Source organism: Podarcis vaucheri, assembly GCF_965113315.1.
Source record: "Podarcis vaucheri genome assembly, chromosome: 12".
NCBI classification, from domain to species: Eukaryota; Metazoa; Chordata; class Lepidosauria; order Squamata; family Lacertidae; genus Podarcis; species Podarcis vaucheri.
In genome coordinates this window covers 2,608,114-2,627,036 of record NC_138750.1, presented here as the reverse complement: position 1 = coordinate 2,627,036, position 18,923 = coordinate 2,608,114, and the positions used below count along the sequence as shown (strand labels likewise).

The window sequence follows — 18,923 nt, the reverse complement described above, 5'->3', positions numbered from 1 at the left end:
TGATGGAGGTGTGGAGGAGAACTAAAAGTCTTCTGGAACATAAAACCTCCTTATGGTTATCACCAATGGAGGCTTGAGCACATAAACAAATATGCAATGCAAATGGGCTATATAAAGAGAATTAAAGAGTTTTCAGGACAATGAATGTGAGTTCAGTGGGTAATGTGAACTCAGTGGGTAACTGGTTCCAATATCATAAATTAAATGAAATCTATATTTTAAAAAAGATTTTAAAAATGGATTTGAAGAACAAAGGTCAAACTTTGAAGTAGGTTTATGTGAGAATTATGTGAAATTAATTGGAAATGTAAGAGGTCATTCTATCATATGTGGTGAACCTGCAGAAAAGCAAAGACCTTTGGGGACATGATATTAATGAAATTAGGGGGGGGGAATAAAGTGACTTTTCCTAAGAGGCCAGAATCCTTCCTGCTGGGGATACTAGACAGCGAAATCCCAAAGAAAGCCTCAGCAGTATTTACCGTATGTATGTGACTGCAGTGGCAAGGATTCTCTATGCACAGAAATGGAAGGAGAAGAAAACACCCTCAAAGGGAGAATGGCTGATGAAAATCTTGGAATATGCGGAGATGGCAAAATTGACAGCACTGATAAAAGATACAAATTTAGAATATTTTAAAGAAGACTGGAATATACTAATCTATATAAAAAGTTATTTCCCTTATGTGAATACCACAGTGGGGTTTGAAGTGTAAGAAAATAACAGAACGTATTAAGAAACATGTTAGAGAGAATGAAATTAGATAAGATGGAACCTTAAAATGTGATTGTATGTAATTTGGGTTATAAACATCGATGTTGGGAGAGTGGGAAGCCACTAGTTTGGTTGAATTGGAATATAATTGTTGCGAAACAAAAGTAACTTTCTATATGGAATATATATATATATATATATATATATATATAGGGGGGGGGAGAAATAAACCAAGTCAAGATTATACTGGTAACAAGATGGAAAACTGTGACTCGTTCCAACATTATAATTGCTAAATCTAAAGAGAGGTATCCGTGTAGCAAAGATTTCAGCTCAGCATTTAATACCATTCTACCACAACGTCTGATGTCTAAACTGGAAGATCTGGGGCTTCCGTTATCACTTTGTGAGTGGATATTGGACTTTTTGTCAGACCGCCCCCAGAGGGTTCGGTTGGGCCCTTATACCTCTAATATGCTTAAGACTAACACAGGAACACCACAGGGATGCGTACTCAGTCCGCTCCTTTATATTCTCTACACGTACGATTGTGTCGCTACTCACCCTAGTAATAGGGTTGTTAAATTTGCAGATGACACAACCGTGATTGGGCTCATCCATGAAAGGGAGGGTGAAACGGATTATAGAGATGAGGTGGAGCGGCTGACAGAGTGGTGCAGAGCTAACAACTTGCTCATAAATACAAGGAAGACAAAGGAGCTTGTGGTGGACTTCAGGAGACAGAAGAGCAACGTCCAGCCACTTTTGATTGATGGGGTCTGTGTGGAGAGGGTAACAACGTTCAGATTTTTGGGCATTGAATTACAAGAGGATCTGTCCTGGAGTGTCAACACAAGGGGGCTTGTGAAGAAGGCGCAGCAGAGACTGTACTTTTTGAGAATACTAAGGAAAAACCATCTTCTGCAGAAACTGCTGCTTGCCTTCTATCACTGTGCCATTGAGAGCGTGCTCACTTATGGCTTATGTGTGTGGTACGGAAGCTGTACTACCCGGGACAGGATGGGGTTGTGCAGGGTTGTTAAGGCAGCAGAGAGCATTGTTGGCTGCCCACTCTCCACCTTAGAGCAGATTTATGCCACAAGGTGCCATAGGAAGGCACTGGACATAGTAAAAGATCCATCGCATCCTGGTCACTGTCTCTTCGAGCTCTTGCCGTCGGGACGGAGATACAGGACGATGAAGACAAGAACGAGCCGTCTTAAGAACAGCTTCTTCTCCAGAGCGATCTCGGCCCTGAATGGGAAGCCCGGACTTTGAAAGTCATCTAATCTCCCTTGCTGTATTATACTGTATTGTTTAATTAGTGTTTTTATGGAGCAGTCAAGTAATTTCGTTGTCCCCGAAGGGGGCAATGACAATAAAGATATTATTATTATTATTAATTTCTGTGAACTAATGTAAGAGACAAGATCCTAAGTATTTTCCGTCAAATGTCTCTTTCTTCACCCTTTGTATGGGAGGACAGCAAGATATAATTTTCTCAGATTTCACCCAAGAAGTTTCATTGCAAGGGGAAAAAATTCCCCAAAGCCTGGCAACTGGAAAATTTCACACTGTTCCCAGCAAAATTTTGCATTAAAATATCAGGACCAAGCTCATAAGTTTGAAGTTTCTGAAAATGCAGAAGCATTTCTGAATCCAGTGGTACTTTGGGTTAAGAACTTAATTCGTTCCGGAGGTCCATTCTTAATCTGAAACTGTTCTTAACCTGAAGCACCACCTGAAGTTAATGGGGCCCCCCGCTGCCACCGCACAATTTCTGTTCTCATCCTGAAGCAAAGTTCTTAACCTGAGGTACTATTTCTGGGTTAGTGGAGTCTGTAACCTGAAGTGTCTGTAACCTGAAGCATATGTAACCTGAGGTACCACTGTACAATCAAATCTACAATAAGTTAAACATCCCCTGCAGAACCTGAAAACATTGACAAATCTCTTGCAGCAGTCCCCTTCTCTCTTTCCACTTTGCATCGCAAACAAGTCTCCACCATTATGGTAAATACATCCACAGACGGAAAAGAGAAAAGAAAGCAAAGAAAATAGGCAAACTCTGAAGCGCTCTGCCATTACTGCATCAACTTATCAAGACAATCTGGGAAGAATTCCAGAACAAGCTTTGTTTAAGTATTTTCAAGTACTGGACAATATTGTATCTAAATTATTGCCAGCTAGGAAACTTATATTAGGAAACTGATATGTAGATAGGCAGATGACACAACCTTGATGGCAGAAAGTGAGGAGGAATTAAAGAACCTTTTATTGAGGGTGAAAGAGGAGAGCGCAAAATATGGTCTGAAGCTCAACATCAAAAAAACGAAGATCATGGCCACTGGGCCCATCACCTCCTGGCAAATAGAAGGGGAAGAAATGGAGGCAGTGAGAGATTTTGCTTTCTTGGGCTCCATGATCACTGCAGATGGTGACAGCAGTCATGAAATTAAAAGACGCCTGCTCCTTGGGAGAAAAGCAATGACAAACCTAGACAGCATCTTAAAAAGTAGAGACATCACCTTGCCAACAAAGGTCCATATAGTAAAAGCTATGGTTTTCCCAGTAGTGATGTATGGAAATGAGAGCTGGACCATAAAGAAGGCTGATCGCCGAAGAATTGATGCTTTTGAATTATGTTGCTGGAGGAGACTCTTGAGAGTCCCATGGACTGCAAGAAGATCAAACCTATCCATTCTTAAGGAAATCAGCCCTGAGTGCTCACTGGAAGGACAGATCCTGAAGCTGAGACTCCAATACTTTGGCCACCTCATGAGAAGAGAAGACTCCCTGGAAAAGACCCTGATGTTGGGAAAGATGGAGGGCACAAGGAGAAGGGGTCGACAGAGGACAAAATGGTTGGATAGTGTTCTGGAAGCTACCAGCATGAGTTTGACCAAACTGCGGAAGGCAGTGGAAGACAGGAGTGCCTGGCGTGCTCTGGTCCATGGGGTCACAAAGAGTCGGACATGACTAAATGACTAAACAACAACATACTTACTGGGAGAAAGTGCTGGATATTCTTTTTGAATGGCTTTGCAATCTAGCAAAGAGACCTGGTGGCTCCATTTTGAAGAGCTAGAAAAACTGAAGTAAAGGAATAATGATCAGACCTACTAGGGGGCCTAACAGCATCTTGCACTCCCTGTAGAACAGTCGGGTACCATTGTGATCACACACAGTTAGGCTTTGCTTGGAAGGAGAAGGGATGAAAACAACCCTTTGTCCAGAGCAGGGATGAAAACCCTTTCCCACTAACAGCAGCCCCCCCCTCAACTCCCCCCCCCATGCTCAGCTTTAGCCATCCAGGTGCTGGCATGAGCTGTTGCTATTTCCTTGTGAGCAGAAGGCAGGCACCAGAGCAGCCCTCTCGCCCTCTCTCTTTCTGGAGAAACCTCAGCCTCCACCTTTCCCTGCCACAGTTAATAAGGCAAACTTCCCACTTTGCACTGGCTGCTCCTCACAGCCAAGGCAACTCCTTTCCAGAAATGGAGAGTGGATGGGAAGGAGGGAGAGAAGGAATCTGGGACATGACTGGAAGGCAGAAAGCAGAAGGAGAAGGATTCAGGTGTGGGGGGGGAGGGAGGGCGGAGAGACAGAGAGATTTGCAGATATCCAGGCATGAAGAAGGAGAGAAAGAGGAGAGCCATCCCATAGCCACCCCTGAAGGTGCTGAGGCACACAGGTTGAAAACCTCTGGATTATACTAATTGTATTACACTATACTTTCTGCACTTTTCACACCTTTTCTTCTTTTTCTTTTATCATTTTATTTCCTTATAAATAATGTTCTTTTAATAAAATATTAATAATTAATAAATGACTGTAAATATGAAAAGAGGCAAAGTTTTAGCTGTGGGAGGAGCTTATCAGAGTCTGAAGGGCAGCAGTTGAAGAAGGAGCAAAAAGGGTTTTCTTGTGTGTGTGTGTGTGTTTCTTTGTGGCTGGTTAGCTGTTTTCCCTGTGTAAAGGTCAGAGGGGGCAGGGTTTCTGTTGAGGCAGGGGATTAGCTGTGGGAGGAGCTTATCAGAGTCTGAAGGGCAGCAGTTGAAGAAGGAGCAAAAAGGGTTTTCTTGTGTGTGTGTGTGTGTTTCTTTGTGGCTGGTTAGCTGTTTTCCCTGTGTAAAGGTCAGAGGGGGCAGGGTTTCTGTTGAGGCAGGGGATTAGCTGTGGGAGGAGCTTATCAGAGTCTGAAGGGCAGCAGTTGAAGAAGGAGCAAAAAGGGTTTTCTTGTGTGTGTGTGTGTGTTTCTTTGTGGCTGGTTAGCTGTTTTCCCTGTGTAAAGGTCAGAGGGGGCAGGGTTTCTGTTGAGGCAGGGGATTAGCTGTGGGAGGAGCTTATCAGAGTCTGAAGGGCAGCAGTTGAAGAAGGAGCAAAAAGGGTTTTCTTGTGTGTGTGTGTGTGTTTCTTTGTGGCTGGTTAGCTGTTTTCCCTGTGTAAAGGTCAGAGGGGGCAGGGTTTCTGTTGAGGCAGGGGATTAGCTGTGGGAGGAGCTTATCAGAGTCTGAAGGGCAGCAGTTGAAGAAGGAGCAAAAAGGGTTTTCTTGTGTGTGTGTGTGTTTCTTTGTGGCTGGTTAGCTGTTTTCCCTGTGTAAAGGTCAGAGGGGGCAGGGTTTCTGTTGAGGCAGGGGATTAGCTGTGGGAGGAGCTTATCAGAGTCTGAAGGGCAGCAGTTGAAGAAGGAGCAAAAAGGGTTTTCTTGTGTGTGTGTGTGTTTCTTTGTGGCTGGTTAGCTGTTTTCCCTGTGTAAAGGTCAGAGGGGGCAGGGTTTCTGTTGAGGCAGGGGATTAGCTGTGGGAGGAGCTTATCAGAGTCTGAAGGGCAGCAGTTGAAGAAGGAGCAAAAAGGGTTTTCTTGTGTGTGTGTGTGTGTTTCTTTGTGGCTGGTTAGCTGTTTTCCCTGTGTAAAGGTCAGAGGGGGCAGGGTTTCTGTTGAGGCAGGGGATTAGCTGTGGGAGGAGCTTATCAGAGTCTGAAGGGCAGCAGTTGAAGAAGGAGCAAAAAGGGTTTTCTTGTGTGTGTGTGTGTGTTTCTTTGTGGCTGGTTAGCTGTTTTCCCTGTGTAAAGGTCAGAGGGGGCAGGGTTTCTGTTGAGGCAGGGGATTAGCTGTGGGAGGAGCTTATCAGAGTCTGAAGGGCAGCAGTTGAAGAAGGAGCAAAAAGGGTTTTCTTGTGTGTGTGTGTGTTTCTTTGTGGCTGGTTAGCTGTTTTCCCTGTGTAAAGGTCAGAGGGGGCAGGGTTTCTGTTGAGGCAGGGGATTAGCTGTGGGAGGAGCTTATCAGAGTCTGAAGGGCAGCAGTTGAAGAAGGAGCAAAAAGGGTTTTCTTGTGTGTGTGTGTGTTTCTTTGTGGCTGGTTAGCTGTTTTCCCTGTGTAAAGGTCAGAGGGGGCAGGGTTTCTGTTGAGGCAGGGGATTAGCTGTGGGAGGAGCTTATCAGAGTCTGAAGGGCAGCAGTTGAAGAAGGAGCAAAAAGGGTTTTCTTGTGTGTGTGTGTGTGTTTCTTTGTGGCTGGTTAGCTGTTTTCCCTGTGTAAAGGTCAGAGGGGGCAGGGTTTCTGTTGAGGCAGGGGATTAGCTGTGGGAGGAGCTTATCAGAGTCTGAAGGGCAGCAGTTGAAGAAGGAGCAAAAAGGGTTTTCTTGTGTGTGTGTGTGTTTCTTTGTGGCTGGTTAGCTGTTTTCCCTGTGTAAAGGTCAGAGGGGGCAGGGTTTCTGTTGAGGCAGGGGATTAGCTGTGGGAGGAGCTTATCAGAGTCTGAAGGGCAGCAGTTGAAGAAGGAGCAAAAAGGGTTTTCTTGTGTGTGTGTGTGTTTCTTTGTGGCTGGTTAGCTGTTTTCCCTGTGTAAAGGTCAGAGGGGGCAGGGTTTCTGTTGAGGCAGGGGATTAGCTGTGGGAGGAGCTTATCAGAGTCTGAAGGGCAGCGGCGCGCGCCTAGCGGCGCGCGCAGTTATACCCATCTTTTAGATTTAGGGGAGCTAGTCTCAAACGTTTGTTGGGGGAGACCTAGGTTTTTTTGTGTGTGGGGGGGAAGTTATTTGTCCTGTCCTCAAGCTTTTTATGATGGAGGACCCCTGTAGCCACCCCCAACGACACGATCTCAAGATGGAAGCGGAGGGAACAGCTGCAGTCGCCTGCGATTCCTGCGCAATGTTTGCCATCTTGCCAAAGGTTGCAGGCAGCTTTACCTGCAGCAATTGCATGTTGATTGCCCTTTTAAAAGACAAAGTCCAGCAACTGGAGGAACGTGTAGCTACGCTCCAAAGAATTAGAGAGCTGGAGCTCTTCTTGGAAGCAACAGAGCACACCGTCTCCACCAGGGAGGAGACAGGGGACTCCCCTGAGAAGGAGGCTAGTTCACCAACACAGGAGCCAGATATATGGAGAAACGTGACTCAAAGAAGTAGGAGGCCCAGGGTTCACTCTGATTGTTTAGAAATACACAATCGCTTTGAGGTCCTCTCCCCTAGCATGGAAGACGAAGAGCAGACTCCATTTGAGGATCTCTCCCTCATTACAGTCGATCAGGTATATGAAGACGAGCAGCAAAGTCAGTCCTCAGGGAATGTGCAGGCGACCTTGGAACGGACAGCTCACGGAAGAACCCCGACCAAACCCAAGAGGAGGCGTGTAGTGGTGATAGGGGATTCCCTACTGAGGGGAACAGAAGCAGTGATTTGTGGGCCTGACAAGATGTCTCGGGAAGTGTGCTGTCTCCCCGGGGCTAAGATCCAAGATGTAACTGAACGACTGCAAGGAATCATAAAACCCACTGACGAATACCCCTTCCTCTTGGTTCATGTGGGAACCAATGACACTGCAAGCAATAGCCTCCAGAAGATCAAGAGAGACTACGAGGCTCTCGGCAGGAAATTGAAGCAACTAAATGCACAAATTGTCATCTCGTCTGTCCTCCCAGTTGAACGACGTGGCCCAGGGAGAGAGGGGAAAATAGTGGAAGTGAACAGCTGGCTTCGCAAATGGTGTAAACAGGAACGGTTTGGATTCTTAGATCACGGACTGCAGTTTCTTGAAGATGGACTTCTGGCAAGTGATGGGCTGCACCTCACAACGGTTGGGAGAAATGTTTTTGCCAAAAATCTCAGAAACCTCATCAGGAGGGCTTTAAACTGACTAATGTGGGGGAGGGAGACAGTGCTCCTGAAGGTAGGAGTCTATCAATTAATGAAGATGATCATCCAAAAGTCATAGACCAAATGGAGCAAACAGCACGCGGACCTAGTGGAGGGAGGAAAAAATCCTTAAATAAGAGACACGGGGGAATGATTAATGGACTTCAATGTCTGTACACTAATGCGCAAAGCATGGGAAATAAACAAGATGAGCTTGAGCTCTTGGTACAGCAAACTAAATATGACATAATAGGCATCACTGAAACCTGGTGGGATAAGTCCCACGATTGGAATGTAATAATGGAGGGATACAATCTATTTCAGAGAAACAGACCAGACAAGAAAGGAGGAGGAGTGGCGTTATATGTCAGGGGTGTGTATACCTGTGAAGAGATCCAAGATTTAGAACCTCAAAGCCAAAGTGAGAGCATTTGGGTCAAAATTCAGGGAGAGAAGAATAACAGAGACCTCATTGTGGGAGTTTACTATAGATCCCCAAGCCAAACGGAGGACATAGATGATGCCTTCCTGGAACAGATGGCCAAGCATGCAAAAGGAAGGGAGATAGTAGTAATGGGGGACTTCAATTACCCGGATATTTGTTGGACGTCAAACTCAGCCAAGAGCATAAGGTCAAACAGATTCCTCACTGGCCTTGCAGACAACTTCATTGTCCAGAAAGTGGGAGAAGCAACAAGAGGAACAGCCATTTTAGACCTGGTCCTAACCAATGTTGATGACCTGGTTAGTGGGGTAGATGTGGAAGGATCATTAGGCGCGAGTGATCATGCTCTTCTGAAGTTTACTATACAGCGGAAAGTAGCAGCCAAGCATACTAGGACTCAATTTCTTGACTTTAAGAAAGCCGACTTCATAAAACTTAGGGAAGTGCTGGGTGAGATCCCATGGACAGCAATACTAAAAGGAAAGGGAGTTCATGATGGCTGGGAGTTTGTTAAGACGGAGATAGTAAAAGCACAACGTCAGGCAATACCAATGAGACGAAAACATGGAAGGTGCCTAAAGAAACCAGGGTGGCTATCTAAAGAACTTTTAACTGAATTAAGATTAAAAAAGGATGTGTACAAAAAATGGAAAAGGGGGGAAACCACCAAAGAGGAATTCAAACAAATAGCCAGCACGTGTAGACACAAAGTCAGAAAAGCTAAAGCACAGAATGAACTCAGGCTTGCTAGAGAGGTTAAAAGCAACAAAAAAGGCTTTTATGGGTATGTTCGTAGCAAAAGGAAGAACAAAGAAACAGTGGGGTCACTCAGAGGAGAAGATGGTGAAATGCAAACAGGGGACACAGAAAGGGCTGAACTCCTCAATGCCTTCTTTGCCTCAGTCTTCTCTGATAAAGAAGACAGTGCCCGACCTGAAGAATTTGAAGCAAATGATTCAGCAAAGGAAACACAGCCCAGAATAACTAAGGAGATAGTACAAGAATATTTGGCTAGATTAGATGTATTCAAGTCTCCAGGGCCAGATGAACTGCATCCAAGAGTATTAAAAGAACTGGCAGATGTGATCTCAGAACCACTGGCAGTCATCTTTGAGAATTCCTGGAGAACAGGCGAAGTCCTGGCAGACTGGAGGAGGGCAAATGTTGTCCCTATTTTCAAAAAGGGGAAAAGAGAGGACCCAAATAATTACCGCCCAGTCAGTCTGACATCAATAGCAGGGAAGATTCTGGAGCAGATCATTAAGCAAACAGTCTGTGAGCACCTAGAAAGGAATGCTGTGATCACCAATAGTCAGCATGGATTTCTGAAAAATAAGTCATGTCAGACTAACCTGATCTCGTTTTTTGACAGAATTACAAGCCTGGTAGATGAAGGGAACGCAGTGGATGTAGCCTACCTTGATTTCAGCAAGGCATTTGACAAGGTGCCCCATGATATTCTTGTAAAGAAGCTGGTAAAATGCGGTCTTGACTATGCTACCACTCTCTGGATTTGTAACTGGCTGACTGACCGAACCCAAAGGGTGCTCATCAATGGTTCCTCTTCATCCTGGAGAAGAGTGACTAGTGGGGTGCCACAGGGTTCTGTCTTGGGCCCGGTCTTATTCAACATCTTTATCAACGACTTGGATGATGGACTCAAGGGCATCCTGATCAAATTTGCAGATGACACCAAACTGGGAGGGGTGGCTAACACCCCAGAGGACAGGATCACACTTCAAAACGACCTTGGTAAAAGGTAAAGGTAAAGGTACCCCTGCCCGAACGGGCCAGTCTTGCCAGACTCTGGGGTTTGTGCGCCCATCTCACATCTATTGGCCGGGGGCCAGCGCTGTCCGGAGACACTTCCGGGTCACGTGGCCAGCGTGACAACGCTGCTCTGGCGATCCAGAGCCGCACACGGAACGCCGTTTACCTTCCCGCTGGTAAGCGGTACCTATTTATCTACTTGCCCCCGGGGGTGCTTTCGAACTGCTAGGTTGGCAGGCGCTGGGACCGAGCAGCGGGAGCGCACCCCGCCGCGGGGATTCGAACCGCCGACCTTTCGATCGGCAAGCCCTAGGCGCTGAGGCTTTAGCCCACAGCGCCACCCGCGTCCTCAAAACGACCTTGACAGAGGCACAAATACAAGATGGGTGACACCTGGCTTGAGAGCAGTACATGTGAAAAGGATCTAGGAGTCTTGGTTGACCACAAACTTGACATGAGCCAACAGTGTGACGCGGCAGCTAAAAAAGCCAATGCAATTCTGGGCTGCATCAATAGGAGTATAGCATCTAGATCAAGGGAAGTAATAATGCCACTGTATTCTGCTCTGGTCAGACCACACCTGGAGTACTGTGTCCAGTTCTGGGCACCACAATTCAAGAAGGACACTGACAAACTGGAACGTGTCCAGAAGAGGGCAACCAAAATGGTCAAAGGCCTGGAAACGATGCCTTATGAGGAACGGCTAAGGGAGCTGGGCATGTTTAGCCTGGAGAAGAGGAGGTTAAGGGGTGATATGATAGCCATGTTCAAATATATAAAAGGATGTCACATAGAGGAGGGAGAAAGGTTGTTTTCTACTGCTCCAGAGAAGCGGACACGGAGCAATGGATCCAAACTACAAGAAAGAAGATTCCACCTAAACATTAGGAAGAACTTCCTCACAGTAAGAGCTGTTCGACAGTGGAATTTGCTGCCAAGGAGTGTGGTGGAGTCTCCTACTTTGGAGGTCTTTAAGCAGAGGCTTGACAACCATATGTCAGGAGTGCTCTGATGGTGTTTCCTGCTTGGCCCTTGTGGTCTCTTCCAACTCTATGATTCTATGATTCTAAGTATTCTCTAATTTTTTCCTTGGTTATATGTATTTTCTTTTTCCTTTGTATTTTCTTTTGTTGTAAATATGTATGTTTTCTAATTTGTACTTAATAAAAATTATTAATAAAAATATTAATAATCAAGTACCAGAAAATTAGTGAATATTGGCATTCATTAGTAATTGTTAAGATAAGAAGATATCCAAATGGAAATGTGATAAAATTCTGAAAATTTCTTTTAAAAAATCTCAAAGCCAGCTGTTCTCTGTAATTTCCTCAAAGTCATCTCCATTTCTGTTGGTAAAAGATGTTTATCATACCATGAGTATAAATGCCCACCACAAGCATTTCTGTTATTTCCCACTGAGCTTCCTGTAATTGTCAACATTCTCCAGGTTTCTGACATTTATGAACTACACACACCATCTTACAGCCAGTAAGTCCTGCAAGCAGAGGCATCATTTGCCCTGGTGGTTCTTACCACAACCAAACATGGGACCTCTGAGCTACAGCCGCAATCCCTGACTCCATCTGCATAGCACAAAGCACTCTGCAGTAACGGAACAGAGAGTTTCAAGAGCATGCAATTTCCCCTAATTACTGTTGCCATCATAATACTATGAATAATAGCTTATTGTAGTACCTGTAACATTTGAATGTGAAAGAACATACAGGATCATTTCCTTTCCTTGTGTCTGTTGCTTGAGAATTATTCAAGATGCTCTTTTGCTTCGCCTACCAAGGCAGGTTACTAAACAATGAGATTCTTACCCTTAAATCAGCTGAACATTAACACTGTCTTCTCTGCTATGAAACACCTAGCAGCAACAAACACTGCATTGTCAGGGCAACATGTTAGACAACACTTCTGTCTGAAACTGATCTCGTAGATGAAAAAAAGACTCAGATGAAAATTCCAGCTGTGAGTGAAGATTAAAACCAGCTAAAATCTAGTCTGGTCTATCAACACTAGAGAGCAAGGTGCCACTTAAAACGAAGGGATAACTGGCACATTTAAAAGTGCATTGTAGCCAGTAAGCAAAATAAAAAAAGTAAAAGCTAGTTTGCCTCTTTTTAGTAGCATTAGTAACAGTTTTAAAACAGTTACAGATAGGTAGCCGTGTTGGTCTGCCATAGTCAAAATAAAAAAATTCCTTCCAGTAGCACCTTAAAGACCAACTAAGTTAGTTCTTGGTATGAGCTTTCGTGTGCATGCACACTTCTTCAGATACACATGCACACGAAAGCTCATACCAAGAACTAACTTAGTTGGTCTTTAAGGTGCTACTGGAAGGAATTTTTTTAGTTTTAAAACAGGGCTCTCAGGAAGAAGGAAGGGCGGCCAAGAAATTCCAAGGAATCCATGGGCAGTGGACTCACCAGCCATTTATTGCCCCCTCCCACTTAGGACTCGTCCCCACTTCCGCATGTCCCATGTCCAAGCGGTTCTGCCTTTGCCCCATTGCTTTCCCCCAGAAAACGTGCTCTTTCACACTAAATTGAAGCAAATGACTATCTGGAGAAAACCTCATTGTTGTTTGCATTGATTCCGCAGTGAACAGCTGGTTTCCCTGGGGGAAGAGGAGGGGAAATCTGAAGTGTGGATGAGCCCTTCGTCAACTCCCTTCTCCACTCCCCAGTGTCCAGTCCAAGGGGCTAAAATGGATGCGATCTCTGCTAAGCTCATCAGCAGCTAAGAGGAACAAGCTAGCCATGTCACTTGAGAGCAACGGAGGAAAGGGAGGTCAGGAGCAGCAGGAAGCCCCTGTTGATAAAGTACCTCGGTCCCAGCACACCACTCTGCCCCTCTTTTCTTTCACTGAAAGAAAAAGAAAAAATCTCAATAATAATGAAAAAGATAAATTTAATAAGTAACTTCTCCCTCAGATCAACCCGCATACTTGAGAATTAGAAAGCAGTCAATTTGGCGCCAATTTTTAAAAGGGATCCTGAAAATTACAAGCTGGTTAGCACAACATCTGCCAGAGGGAAACTGGTAGAAAGTTTTGTTAAAGATAAAAGGACTATGCATATAGAAGAACAAGGATTGGGTAAGGGTTAGGGTTAGGGTTATTGTCAGGGGTTCAGGGGCAGAGGCACATGGGAGGCAGGAGAGGGAGGACCATTGGGCAGAGTCCAAGGACAGCGAGGAGGAGGAGGAGGACTGTGGCCCAAGGGACTCCATGAGCTTTTCCAGAGAATCAGGGGATTCCCAGGAGGGGGCGCCTGTAGCCAGGGGGAGAGGAGCCCCAGGGGGGACTCATCAGGGGGAAAGAGCCAACATCCCGAAGCAGCAGCTGGAGATCAAAGCCGGCTTCCCCTCCAGAGCGTAGCGAAGGGGGGGGGAGTTCAAGTGTGTCAGGAGAAGCAGCTCCATTGGCTGGAATGGAGGAGAGGTCAGAACAAGCCACTCTTCCGGAAGGGGAGGGGAGCAGTGAGAGGAGTGACGTTACCATCAGGAGAAGGGTTGGAAACTGGGCGCGCGCGCCAAGTTCAAATGTGCCCGGGGGAGGAGCCAGGTCCCAAAGCCCGCAAGAGGGAGGGAGAGCCATCGGGAGATTCAGCGTCAGAGGAATCTACGAGGGGCGGAACTCCAGCGGGCAGAAAGACCCTGCGGAAAAGGAAAGACAGGAGGAGGTGGAGCAAAGCCAGCATCTTAAGCTGGTGTGTGTGGGGGGGGACCGACTCAGAAGGGACTTCTACGGCCTAAGCTAACAGACAAGGGGCTGCGCGCCTCGGTTGTGGAACCTATAATGAACTGAAATAAACATCCTTGTATATAAGAAGAACTTGGCGTTGGTCTTTTGTGAGCTGAGACCTGAGGCAGCCCTGACAGTAAGTCCCTTCTCCTAAAAACGCAAATTATTTTTTTTTTGCAAAGCTCACGAAGTTTGGCAGCCATGAGTATGGAGGAGCAGATAACAGCCCTGCGCAACGCAGTCACCGAGCTTTCCACTGCGGTAGTGGTCTCTCAGCAGAAGGGTGAAGAAGCAGAAAAGCGATGCCAGGATCCGCAAGCCAGGTGGGATCATGCCTGCAAAGTGGGGTTCCCGGGGTCCAGATCAGAGGGAATTGGACTCGGACGGCGGGGGGGGGGGCAATTTAGTAGCCCACTTCGATGGGAACCTGAAGCAGTATCCCAGTTTCAGAGCAGACATTGTATATGCGCTGCATTTGCTTCGGGCGGACTTTAAAGATGAGAAGGAGAAAGTGGGTTTCATTGTGTCCCACTTGCATGGGGAAGCTAGAGCCTGGTTACGCAATTTGTGGCGCGAAGATGGTCCTGCACACAGGAATTCTGATGAATTTATCAAAGCCATGGACGCTTGCTTCCAATCCACCGTGGACGTGGATATGGCACGCAGGGAGATGCATGGATTGCGCCAAGGCAAGACTACGGTCCGTCAGTACCATTCTCGCTTTTTTGCCTTGCTGAATGTGCTTGGCTGGGAAAAAGACTCCCTGGCTGTAAGAGATTTGTTCTGGGAGGGGCTTTCTGGCTCCGTGAAAGATGAATTGGCAAGGGGGGACAGACCTCAAACCCTTGCGGACGTCGTGCAGAGGGCCCTCACAATAGGAGTACGGCACGAAGAACCTCCTTGGTACAGTGAGGAGGGTCGCCAGGTGCGCACACCAGCTAGAGCGCCTCCTTTTCTTCCCAGGGACCTGGGACGTGCGCATCCCTCGCCTCAGCTGGGGGCAGGGGAGGAACCGATGGAGCTTGGTGGTGCAAAGGCTCAGACAGCTGCCAGAGCCCCAGCGTCCGGAGCAGTCAAGGCGAAGCCTCCTAGAGGGAGCAGGAAGTGTTACATCTGTGACAGTGCGATGCACATGGCCAAAGAGTGTCCCCAGAGGCTCCAGAAGCACACTGCAGCCTTAGCAACAGTAACTGCAGCAGCACACCATGAAGAGCTGTTTCAGGGAAACGACAATGCCTGGCTGGAAGCAGAAATGCTGGGGCGCAGCCAGGCGAGTCAGTAAAGCAGTCCCCAGTGCTTTTGCAGCCTACAGACCCACTACCACCCAAGCCAGTGGTGCAGCTCACTGCAACTCTCCAGCTACCTAATGGACTCACCCTGGAAGTCCCCATCACAATTGACTCTGGCAGCAATGCAGACTTCGTGGGGGTGCAGTTCATCAAGCAGCATCGCATAGAGCTTCTACCAGCCACGCTGCCCTTAAACGTCGTCACAGTAGATGGCAGGAAGCTGCTGGGCGGGCAGGTGGTACAACAAACGCCACCCATGGTGATGCAGATTGGAAATAACTGAGAGGTCATCAGTTTCAACGTCACCCGCCTGTCAGACACGCCTATAGTGTTGGGCATGAGTTGGCTAGACAGACACAGTCCATCATTAGCGTGGTACCAGCGACAACTCACCTTTGGCTCATCCTACTGCGCACAACATTGCATCCAGACCGGCCAGGAGGCGGAGGGCACAGAGGAAGAGCAGCAGTTGCATCTGGGCATGGTGCAGACGGTCCCCCACAAGTACAAGGGGTTTTTGGAGGTCTTCTGCGAGAAGGAAGCGGACCAGTTGCCACCCCACCGGCCCTATGACTGCGCAATTGACCTCTTACCAGGGGCGACGCTGCCGACTGCGAAGTTGTATTCCATGTCCGAGGATGAGATGCAGGAACTCAGGGAGTTCATAGAGCACAATTTGAAGCGGGGATTCATCCGAGAATCCAAGGCAGTGGGGGGCAGTCCTGTGTTTTTTGTGAAGAAGAAGGACACGCCCCAAAGGAGACTCGTAGTTGATTACAGGATCATAAATTCCAGGACAAAGCCCACAGCATTCCCCATGCCCAAGATTGACGACCTGCTCGCGACGGTGAGGAAGGGGAGGATCTTCACCAAGTTGGATCTGCGCGGAGCATACAATCTCATACGCATGCGAGAGGGTGATGAGTGGAAGACGGCCATGTTCACGCCGTTGGGCACCTATGAATACAGAGTTATGCCGTTTGGTCTCCAAAATGGCTCCCACTGTTTCCAAGCCTTCATGCACCACGTGCTAGCGGAAAGTGTGTTTGCTTCCTCGACGACATCCTGATCTTCTCGGAATCGCAGGAGGCTCACGAGAGTGACGTTAAGGAGGTCCTGCAGAGGCTACGGGAGCACAGACTCTACGCCAAGCTGGAGAAGTGCCAATTCGACGTGACGGAGGTGGATTTCCTGGGCTACAGGCTGTCCGACAAGGGACTAGCCATGGACAGCGCCAAGGTCCGCGCGGTGTTGGACTAGAAGAGCCCACGAAATCGGAAGGAGGTCCAGAGGTTCGTCGGCTTCGCCAACTTTTACCGCAAGTTCATCAGGGGTTTCGCCAAAGAGACTGCAGCTATCAAGGACACCCTCAGTTCCAAGAAGAAGAAGTTCACCTGGACAGACCAGGTGGAGCAGTCCTTCCGGCGACTTAAGAACCTCTTCGCGTCCGAAGAACAGCTGCTACACGTGAATCCCGACAGGCCCATGCGGGTTGAGACTGACGCATCCGACAGAGCGGTGTGGGCCGTCCTCTTGCAGGAAGATCCTCAGGGGAACTGGAGGCCCTGCGCTTTCTACTCCCGGAAGCTCAGCAAGTCGGAGCAGAACTACACCATCTGGGACAGGGAGTTGTTGGCCATCCACGCAGCTTTCAAGGCGTGGAGGCACTTCCTCATCGGAGCCAAGCACACCGTGCAGGTCTGCACGGACCACAAGAACCTAGAGTATTGGCGCACGGCGAAGCTCCAGAGCCAGAGGCACATACGCTGGGCGGAGTTCTTTGCGGATTTCGATTTCAGGATAGAGTACATCCCAGGCGACAGCAATGTCATAGCAGATGCGCTCTCCAGGAAACCGCAGTATCTCGAGGAAGCGGAGCCAGTGGCAGCCAAGCACATTTTCACACCGCAGGCATGGGCATGCGCTTCCGCAGTTGTGGACCTGGAAGCGGTGCGTCACGCGCTGCAGACGGATTCCTTCGCACAATCCAAGATGGAGGAACTGCGGAGAGCCACAGCGAAGGACACCGAGTTCCAGATACGAGACGGCCTGCTAACCTGCAAAGGTGCTCTCTACGTGCCGGGGGACGATCTCCGCGCGAAAGTCCTGCAGCAGTTACACGATGCACCCAGCGCGGGTCACTTTGGCAAGGAAAAAACGGCGGACTTAGTGGCCAGGGACTTTTGGTGGCCCCAGATGCGAGGAGAGGTCGCGGATTACGTCGCCAGGTGTGACACTTGCCAGAGGTCCAAACCAGTGCACAAGAAGCCAGCGGGACTGCTGGAACCGCTGCAGACGCCACTAGAGCCGTGGGAGAAGGTGGCGCTGGACTTTGTTACTGATCTGCCCAGTTCGCGAGGCAAGACGGCGGTCCTTGTGGTTGTAGACCTGTTCACCAAGATGGCGCATTTCATTCCTTGCGCGAAGGTGGCCACAGCGGAACAGACCGCCAAGCTGTTCATAGACCACGTGTTCAGAGTTCACGGCTTGCCACGGTCCATCCTGTCCGACCGGGGCCGCCAATTCATTTCCAGTTTCTGGCAGAAGCTGCTGGGTATCCTGAACGTCAAGATCAACTTAACGTCGGCAAGGCATCCGCAGACCAACGGCCAAGCGGAGAGGGTCAACGCCATCATGCAGCAGTACCTGCGCTGCTACACCAATCAAAAGCCTGCGACGTGGGTGGACTACCTTCCGATGGCCGAGTTTGCCTACAACAACACGAAGCACGCGTCAACGGGGGTGACCCCGTTCTTCGCCAACTATGGGCGGCATCCCAGAACCTTCCCGGGGTTGACGACAACGGCGGAGGGGGAGCCGCAGGGAGCTGAGCACTTAGCAGCAGAATTGCAGGAGGTACACGAAGAGCTCCGACGGCACTTGGAGCTAGCTAAACACGCATGCAAAGTGCAGGCAGACAGGCACGGGAGGGCAGAGGAAGACATCCAGGTGGGGGACTGGGTATGGTTGGCGGCCCAGGCGGTGTCAGCCAAGTCGTTAGCTAAGAAGAAGCTGGGACACAGACAGTTAGGGCCATACCAAGTTGAGGCCAAAATCAATCCTGTAGCTTTTCGGTTGACCCTCCCAGAAGGTTCCAGAATGCACCTGGTCTTTCATAGGTCGGTGCTCACACCCTACAAGGCCCCACACAGGTTTCAGGAGCCAGGGACAGCACCAGACCCACGCAGTAAGTCACCAGAGGGGGAGAAGTCACCGAGGGCCCCGAGACTCAACGAGGTCACGGAGATTCTGGACTCGAGATGGGGGGAGGAGGGAGTAGAATACCTCCTCGCCAGGGAAGGTACCCCGGCCAGCGCCAACAGTTGGGTGCCGGATTATGCTCTGGAGGAACCGCTTCTCAAAGACGAGTTCCATGCACTCTTCCCACACAGACCCATGCCAGCGGATTATTTCGACGACTGGCTTCTTCCGCCCACACTTTCCGCCAGCAGGGGTTCCAGGGGTTCTCCTCCGCAGAGGAGACGACGCCGGAATCGAGTCCTCCAAGGGGATCGTGCTCGGGGGTGGACACGGACCGCTCTTACTGGTGGGATGATCAGCCAGAAGTAGGGTGGGGCAGGAGGTGGCTGAGGGGGCCTTGGCAAACAGCTTCGCCTGAGGTAACTGGGGGAGAGGCGGACATGGACATATTGGGGGAGGAGGCCGGGTTCGAGCATACATACACTGAACTGGAAGCAGAGGAGATCGACGTCGACGAGCTTGTTACGGACTGGCCGGATCCAGATGGACGGCGGTGTACCGGGGGGAACGAACTGTTTCCAGCATCTACCCCCGCAACGATGGAGCACCCGGAACCTGCAC

General features: G+C 48.7%; 1 protein-coding gene across 3 annotated transcripts in view; it reads right to left on the bottom strand.

Moving 5' to 3' along the window:
* LOC309515173 (adenylate cyclase type 1-like) overlaps positions 1 to 18,923 on the bottom strand; it is a 239,820-nt gene that overhangs the window by 115,066 nt on the left and 105,831 nt on the right. The window contains exon 1 of one of the 3 annotated variants that reach the window (XM_082192763.1): positions 3,723 to 4,273. The exons of the other annotated variants lie outside the window; for them this stretch is intronic. The gene's annotated coding sequence lies outside the window, so the exon portion shown is untranslated. Of the gene's footprint in view, positions 1 to 3,722; positions 4,274 to 18,923 lie in introns of those variants that run through there. 3 annotated transcript variants of the gene reach the window in all.